The sequence below is a fragment of the Tasmannia lanceolata genome, unplaced genomic scaffold (genome assembly GCF_043159265.1).
Source record: "Tasmannia lanceolata isolate RefF3 unplaced genomic scaffold, GAP_Taslan_0.1 ptg001202l, whole genome shotgun sequence".
Lineage (NCBI taxonomy): Eukaryota > Viridiplantae > Streptophyta > Magnoliopsida > Canellales > Winteraceae > Tasmannia > Tasmannia lanceolata.
Window position 1 is genome coordinate 12,501 of NW_027519862.1, and position 9,337 is coordinate 21,837.

The following is a 9,337-nucleotide window of genomic DNA, read 5'->3' on the forward strand; positions in this document are numbered from 1 at the left end:
TCCTACAACCGGTGGAGTGACAGCCAGTTTTGGTATGTTGGGAGATATCATTATTGCCGAGCCCAATGCCTACATTGCATTTGCGGGTAAAAGAGTAATTGAACAAACATTGAATAAGACAGTACCCGACGGTTCACAAGCGGCTGAGTATTCATTCCATAAGGGCTTATTCGATTCAATCGTACCACGTAATCCTTTAAAGGGTGTTCTGAGTGAATTATTTCAGCTACATGGTTTCTTTCCTTTGAATCAAAATTCAAGTAATGAAAACCTATAATAGAATAAAATAAATCGAATCGAAGTGTTGTATATTTCTATATCTCCCGAGAACCTCCATTTTTGACTTGACTATGAATTCCTGTTGGATCAGATTCTAACGAATTTTTGGGGAACTCATAATAAACCCCTTATTCTCCTTATTAAAATAAAAAGATAAGGACGGGAGAACAAGAATAATAAAGCGGATTATCATACGTATATTTCGTGTAGAAAGATGAATAGGTACATTTATTTAGTTCTACATTCCTTGAACTTATTATATACTTATAATACTTATAATAGATAGACTTATCATAAGATATCTTTTATAACAGGAGATATCTTTTATAACAGGTACAAATATTAAATCGAGGCACCTATTCTATGACAGATCTCAACTTACCCTCTATTTTTGTGCCTTTAGTGGGCCTAGTATTTCCGGCAATTGCAATGGCGTCTTTATCTCTTCATGTTCAAAAAAACAAGATTGTTTAGATCCGATGGGACTAAATCTCATCAATTTATTTCAACACTTGGACTTGGATCATAATACAGATACCTATTTAGTGGAATATGGTACGATATGTGGCTCCCCTCGAACACAAAAATAATACAAATAACAAATAAAAAGGAAAAGGCTGTTATGTTATGCATGCAGATACATGATCTATGGATAAATGCATGTATATGCGGGTATAGCTGTTTTAAAATAGATCGGCGGATATCTATATCTGAAATAGAAAGTAAATGTATCTATATGTTATGTAGATATACATAATGGGATCATATGAAGGGGATGTTATTATTTTATATCTAACCAATTCGATGAATTACTGCTAAGGGTTCACATCATAATAGTGCTAGTTGATGAGAGTTACTTCGGGAGCCAAAAAGGTAAAGTCAAATTCATTTGGCTTATTCTCTCAATTCCAATAGAATGCAACTGGATCTAGTATGAACTGGCGATCAGAACGTATATGGATAGAACTTATAACGGGGTCTCGAAAAACAAGTAATTTCTGCTGGGCCTTTATCCTTTTTTTAGGTTCGCTAGGATTCTTATTGGTTGGAACTTCCAGTTATCTTGGTAGGAATTTGATATCCTTATTCCCGTCTCAGCAAATAATTTTTTTTCCACAAGGGATCGTGATGTCTTTTTATGGGATCGCGGGTCTGTTCATTAGTTCCTATTTGTGGTGCACAATTTCGTGGAATGTGGGTAGTGGTTATGATCGATTCGATAGAAAAGAAGGGGTCGTGTGTATTTTTCGTTGGGGATTTCCTGGAATAAATCGTCGAATCTTCCTTCGATTTCTTATGAGAGATATCCAGTCGATCAGAATGGAAGTTAAAGAGGGCCTTTATTCCCGTCGTGTCCTTTATATGGAAATTAGAGGCCAGGGAGCTATCCCCTTGACTCGAACTGATGAGAATTTGACTCCACGAGAAATTGAACAAAAAGCTGCCGAATCGGCCTATTTCTTGCGTGTACCAATTGAAGTATTTTGAAATAAACTGTGATGAAGAATGAATGTTTTCTTTCTCAGTATGAGGGAAGGAGCTCAGGAATCCCCTTTTACTTTTAATATAAGCGAAGTTTCTTCGGAACGTTCATTCGAGCAAATCATGTTAGATTCTATTTCACCCGTTCTGTTGGTAATGCCGCTGTACTGTGGCCTATAGAATAAAGCAAGCAAGCAGGCATATATGGAACAACCATAATAAGAAGCAAGTTTTGTCCACCAAAACTATTTTTATGCATATGGAACTCAACTCAATTCTTTCATATTAGTAAGAAGTCCAATAAGTATGTATTCATCACACATATCAGAACATTTCGGAATACAGTACAGAATTCATCTTTTTAGGCCCAATATTTTGAATTGATACGTTAGATACAGATGGATCATCTCTCATAAATTATCTCCCTTTTGTCATTTGTCAATCGATCTTTCTTTTTATCTTATCCTCTCTTTTGCTCCTTGATGGCCAAACGATTGGATCTTTCATAACCATCCAATTTCTCTCTCCTTTTGCCACTCCTTTCGGATTTCATCATCAATATTCTTCAAAAATATCCCTTCAATTATTCCTGGGCTGTGGGTAGCCAGCCAAACATTTCGAAATAATTGATTGATCGAGGGGGAGTTTTTTTGTCTCAAAATCCGAATAATATTCATTACTTCAAGTGGTTGCATTCATCGAAAGGAACAAATGAAGATGCAATTGGTTCGAATTTGACCATGGGATATCTGGAAACAATATTTGATTATTTCTTTCATTTGAAATGGGCCCTTATTTTTTCATTTCATTTTTATTTGATTCTATTTCTATATTCTTTCCAGATCCAAGGACTAAACAATGAAAAAAAAAAAGTGCCAAAAAAGAAAAAAGCATTGACTCCCCTCCCATATCTTGCATCTATAGTCTTTTTGCCCTGGTGGATCTCTCTCTCATTTAATAAAAGTCTGGAACCTTGGGTTACTCATTGGTGGAATACCAGGCAATCCGAAACTTTTTTGAATGATATTCAAGAAAATAACGTTCTAGAAAGATTCATAGAATTAGAAGAACTATTCCTGTTGGACGAAATGATAAAGGACTACCAGGAGACACAGATACAAAAGTTTCGTATAGGAATCCACAAAGAAACGATACAATTGATCAAAATGCACAATGAAGATCATATCCATATCATTTTGGATTTCTCGGCAAATATAATCTGTTTCGCTATTCTAAGCGGTTATTCTATTCTGGGTAATGAAGAACTTCTCATTTTGAATTCTTGGGTTCAGGAATTCCTCTATAACTTAAGTGACACAATAAAAGCTTTTTCTATTCTTTTATTAACTGATTTATGTATCGGATTCCACTCGCCTTATGGTTGGGAACTAATGATTGGCTCGATCTACAAAGATTTTGGATTTTCCCATAACGATCAAATTATATCTGGTCTTGTTTCTACCTTTCCAGTCATTCTAGATACAATTTTGAAATATTGGATCTTCCATTATTTAAATCGTGTATCTCCTTCACTTGTAGTCATTTATCATTCAATGAATGAATGAAGAACTCATTTGATCCGCTGATATCAATCAAATAATCCCACTCTTTATACTTTTACCCGTCCAGGGAATTCGATTCCTCCTATATTCCAGTACAATTATTCCAGTACAATATCAGAATCGTGGATAGGGAACTATACTATACTAACTATATTAGCTACCTACCTAATTTATTGTAGAAATTTCCGGGATCAATGATTGGACCATGCAAAATAGAAATACCTTTTCTTGGGTAAAGGAACAAATGACTCGATTCATTTCCGTATCGATCATGATATATGTAATAACTAGGACATCTATTTCAAATGCATATCCTATTTTTGCGCAGCAGGGTTATGAAAATCCACGAGAAGCAACTGGGCGTATTGTATGTGCCAATTGCCATTTAGCTAATAAACCCGTGGATATTGAGGTTCCACAAGCTGTGCTTCCTGATACTGTATTTGAAGCAGTTGTTAGAATCCCTTATGATATGCAACTGAAACAAGTTCTTGCTAATGGTAAAAAGGGGTCTTTGAATGTGGGGGCTGTTCTTATTTTACCCGATGGATTCGAATTAGCTCCCCCCGATCGTATTTCTCCCGAGATGAAAGAAAAGATAGGCACTCTGTCTTTTCAGAGTTATCGCCCCACTAAAAAAAATATTCTTGTGATAGGTCCTGTTCCTGGTCAGAAATATAGTGAAATCGTCTTTCCCATTCTTTCTCCGGACCCTGCTACTAAGAAAGACGTTAACTTCTTAAAATATCCTATATACGTAGGTGGGAACAGGGGAAGGGGCCAGATTTATCCCGATGGGGGTAAGAGTAACAATACAGTCTATAATGCTACAGGAGCGGGTATAGTAAGCAGAATAGTACGTAAAGAAAAAGGGGGGTATGAAATAACCATAGCTGATGCATCGGATGGACACCAAGTAATTGATATTATACCTCCAGGACCGGAACTTCTTGTTTCAGAGGGTGAATCTATCAAGCTTGATCAACCATTAACGAGTAATCCTAATGTGGGTGGATTTGGTCAGGGAGATGCAGAAATAGTACTTCAAGATCCATTACGTGTCCAAGGGTTGTTGTTCTTTTTGGTATCTGTTATTCTGGCACAAATCTTTTTGGTTCTTAAAAAGAAACAGTTTGAGAAGGTTCAATTGTCCGAAATGAATTTCTAGATACATGGATCCATCAAATTGGTAAAAAGAGACGAACTATTGTTGATCGATGCAATTATGTATGATCAAAAAAATAATGAAAAGCTTTTTTCTTTATACTGTTTTTCGGCGAGATGTCAGGAATTGTTTGTGCCCCGTTCCTAGTAATAATATGTATATTCTGAAGAAGGCTACTTGACATTTTTTTTTTTTTCAAAAAAAAAATTGGAGAGTGGTGTGACTATGCCAGGCCTCTTAATCCCAGATTATAAATGCCATGTAATGCATCAATAGTTTTTGATTCTATTGTACCTAATAGAATCGAATTCTATTAGATAATAGGCAAGGAAGAAAATAAATGGCAAGGAATAAATGAAAGTAACAAATGATTCTAGGAGGGATTGCTCGTCTTACTAATCTTCCACACAAGAAAAGGAATTTTTCACCCTTTTCCTGTGTGGAAATAATAATGATTCTTGATCCTGTTCGTTAAAGATTACGATTTTCTTTTCCAGGACTATTATAACCTCTTTCTTTAGATTCATAAGCAGTAGTGGACAAACAAAAAAAAAAGGGGGGGGCGGGGGGAATCACTCATTGAGCAAATAGAACTTCTTCAATGAACTTATAAAAAAAAAAAAAGCAAATTTTCGCTGTGATGAGATAATCAATAAGGATTTGGATATGTGCAAAAATCCAAGATTTTCACTTTTTTTTTTTCACCACACTCGGGCATTAAATTAAGTGTCTTTTGCTTGAAATTTTATTTATGGAGTAAGGTTCATTTCCATACTAATTGGAATTGATTTGAAGAATGTCTCATCTGTAGAAATCCATATTGTGTCATCCATAAAATCGATTGATTCCTTCTTTCTTCTTGCTTCGGAAGAGTCCGTCCATACTATAGAGGAACAGATACTATGACAATCAAGGGATTAAATTCTTCAAAAACATCATTAGAAACAAAGGAATGGGGTGGTTTTAAACATCGGATCGAAGCAAAGGATCCGTTTTGTCATTTCTACGAATCAAATATTCTTCTTATGTTGACTGAATGAATTTCCAACCTTTATGTTATGAAATGGATCAAAGTCTCGCTGGAAGAGTAAGAACTCAACAGGACCTTACCCCTCTTTGTTTTGTCTGATTCGAGGGGTAAGGTCCTGTTGAGTTCTTACTTTTTCATGTCCACAATCCGGTTCTCATCCGATCACTATAGGGATGAGCCCAATCCGGAGTATGAACCGTAAAAGAAAATACCTATTGAACCAATCACAGGAATACCAGTTACAGTACCTATCAGCCAAAGAGGAATCCTTCCAGTAGTATCGGCCATTTACCCCGCTTCCCTCCACATTTCATCAAGTGGTCATGCTAGAGACATAAACAGTCATGGATAATTATGAGGATGATATCCTTCCGAATGGGATAAGAGAATTCCTACTATTCTCTTTCTTTCTCTCAATTGAAGAAATAATTGGAAAATAAAACAGCAAGTACAAAAATGAGTAATAACCCCCAGTAGAGGCTGGTACGATTCAATTCAACATTTTGTTCGTTCGGGTTTGATTGTGTCGTAGCTCTATAATTCAGATTAGGTTTATCGTTGGATGAACTGCATTGCTGATATTGACCCCAAAAAAGAAACGGTAGGTACAGCCAGTCCGTGAACGGCCAACCAGCGCACTGTAAAAATTGGATAGGTTCGATCTATGGTCATTGAGGCCTCCTAAAAGGATCTACTAAATTCATCGAGTTGTTCCAAAGGGTCAAAACGGCCAGTTATTAATGGAATCCCCTGTCGGCTCTCTGTGAAATACTCGTTTGGCCGAGGGCTTCCAAACACATCATAAGCTAAACCCGTGCTGACGAATAACCAACCCGCAATGAATAGGGAAGGTATAGTAATACTATGAATAACCCAGTATCGAATACTGGTGATAATATCAGCAAAAGAACGTTCTCCCGTGCTTCCAGACATGCTGAGCTCCACATATTCTTGTACAGTCAAAGGGGGATCGATTCCTTGAAAGATGGGATCAGTAAATGGAAAACTACTGATATTTCATCTTTGTGAGATCGTCAATATTGTACCGAAGGTGTATTTAGAGTATACCGAATCAGTATAGCTATCCTTCCTCTGACACAGCAACGCAGTTTCAATCAGTATCGAAAAGAAATGGTACATAATTCCCCTTTTCCTTTCTTGTTACTTGTCTATGCGGAACCGCGTGTCATTCAATCAAAAATTGATCAAATTTCTGTAGTATAGGGTTTCAAGTATTGGCTTTGGACTAGAAACTGAAGTTCTTAGTAAAGTTTGAGTCAACGGGTTCTAGTTCTAATAATTAATGAACGAGATTATCATATTCCACACAATTCAATTAGATGCAAAATATAGAAATCCCCTCTCATGGTTGTAGAAAAGATATTTTTCTTTTTTTCTAATCCTTTCATTTCAAGTAATTGGTTGGTTCTACAGTAGTAGATAGTATTCGATGAAAGAAAGAGAAGAAACAATAAATAGTTTGAACAATCAATATTCGTGATGCAACCATTACTGGATTAGATCCAAAGGTTCCTTCTTGACCTAGCTACAAGGATGGAACTCCATGATATGGAAAGACAGACTGTGGAACCTAAAAGGATAATAGGAATTGATAAATTGAAAAAGAAAAGAAATAAATGGTCAAAATGGAAATTCTTTTGAAATCCAATTCTTTTATTCTATAGTTATTCAAAGATAATTTCATTTTTGAATGAAGTTACACGACACAGTTCTTCTGACTATTACTTTACTCACGAGTTGCTCAATGAATCTGTTGATTTGAAATCCCGACATTGGTAGATGTCACAGATGATAAATCAATCTTTTTTTTTTTTTCTACCTCTGCTACTCTATCTTTGTCAGTGCCGTCTATAATGACTGATGAATCAAGAACTTTCAATTGGAACTGATTCTGTCAATTGGTATTTTTTCTGATCATCACATCTCGCAAAAATTGAAACTTAGGTAAGTGCTTTATAAACATATGTAAAAAAAAAAGAACGTATCTCATTTAGCTCCTTCATGCCCACTATAACTAGTTATTTCGGTTTTCTACTAGCTGCTTCAACTATAACCCCAGCTCTATTGATTGGTCTGAGCAAGATACGACTTATTTGAAATTAATTGAATGAATAATTCATCAAAATAAATAGTTCTGTGAGATTTCAGGTATTCGATAGTTCCTTCCCGCGTTAATTACCAATTCTTGATCATTGAGATTCATGGGTGATTCGGAGTAATATTTAGGGATAGATATTACCTCTATTTTTACCCTTTCCAACAAATTGAAATGATTGAAGTTTTTCTATTTGGAATCGTCTTAGGTCTAATTCCTATTACTTTGGCCGGATTATTCGTAACTGCATATTTACAATACAGACGCGGAGATCAGTTGGACCTTTGATTGAGTAACATCTCTTTTTTGATTGACCTCCTTCTTAAGCTGCAGGAGGTCAAATTCAGGTTGCAGTTCAAGTTAGTAAAGTTATTTTATTGTGATTCAACATTACAAAAACAGAATCACGCTCTGTAGGATTTGAACCTACGACATCGGGTTTTGGAGACCCACGTTCTACCGAACTGAACTAAGAGCGCTTTCTTATGACAGGAGATACAACTGTAAAGAAAGGGATTCTTTTTGTACCCCCAATACACCTTGCATGCATGTAGTATCATAAAATGCAAAATTATGTCCAGTCCAGTCCAATTTGAATCGATCTCAACTGATCCCTCGTTACTGCCCATAGGAGAAGTAATAGGTAGGGATGACAGGATTTGAACCCGTGACATTTTGTACCCAAAACAAACGCGCTACCAAGCTGCGCTACATCCCTTTCAATTGTTGTACAGTTTCATTGTAGGGAATCCTTGTCTTGTTTTCCACATCGTTATTTCCTAATATCTAGAGACAATTTCTCTTGCCATTTCTTCTTTTTGATTTCATATAATCAAAGAATTATATACATATGAAACCTAACGTATAAAAAAATGAATATTTATCGGTAATGCTCAGTAAGAAAGGGTCATCTTTTTCTGTTTTAGGGACAAGTAGATCTAATCCACCGGATTATTGTACATATTCATTTTCATTTTAGTTCGGGATTAGGGATTTCGTGTACAAATACAAGTGATCTTTAGCTACAGATACATCTGATCATATATGTATTCCAATAAAGAAGGAGGATTTTCAATGCGAGATATAAAAACATATCTCTCCGTGGCACCTGTGCTAACTACGCTATGGTTCGGGTCTTTAGCAGGTCTATTGATAGAGATCAATCGTTTATTCCCAGATGCGTTGACATTCCCCTTTTTTTCATTCTAGTTATTGACATGGGAAGGGGTGAAGAAGATTAGAGATACAACAAATTCTCTGTGACTAATCCACCCTTTTGAATTTTTTTTTTAAGTTGTTTAGGAAGGAAAGAGAAAGAAAAGTGGATTAAACCTCAGCGAAACTCGGGCTCAGCATAGAATTAATAGAGGGAGAACAGAAATAGAAATGTGGGTCTAGGACAGGCTGTTCAAGAGCATACAAGATAGTAAATGAAATACTGACTGGGATTAGAAATAATGGATAGTTAGAAATAATTGTATTACTTATTATTACTCTATTGATTGCAGCGAAATCTTTCATAATTGGATTTCGAGTTATCAGTTAGCAACTTCTATTTATTTTTCCTTCTTTTCGTATTCTTCGATTCAGATCGAAAATAGAAGAGTGGAGGGAATCCAAAATCCAAAGGAGGTTCATGGCCAAGGGTAAAGATGTCAGAATAAGAGTTATTTTGGAATGTACCAGTTGTGTCCGAAATGATT

The 9,337-nt window shown here is 35.9% G+C and overlaps 2 non-coding genes across 2 annotated transcripts; both read right to left on the reverse strand.

The window, feature by feature from the left end:
- Nucleotides 1-8,039: 8,039 nt before the first annotated feature.
- On the reverse strand, nucleotides 8,040-8,113 carry TRNAW-CCA (transfer RNA tryptophan (anticodon CCA)). Its single transcript has one exon. It is a non-coding gene; the product is annotated as a tRNA-Trp (tRNA).
- A 165-nt stretch (nucleotides 8,114-8,278) lies between these two features.
- On the reverse strand, nucleotides 8,279-8,352 carry TRNAP-UGG (transfer RNA proline (anticodon UGG)). Its single transcript has one exon. It is a non-coding gene; the product is annotated as a tRNA-Pro (tRNA).
- Between the last annotated feature and the right edge of the window lie 985 nt (nucleotides 8,353-9,337).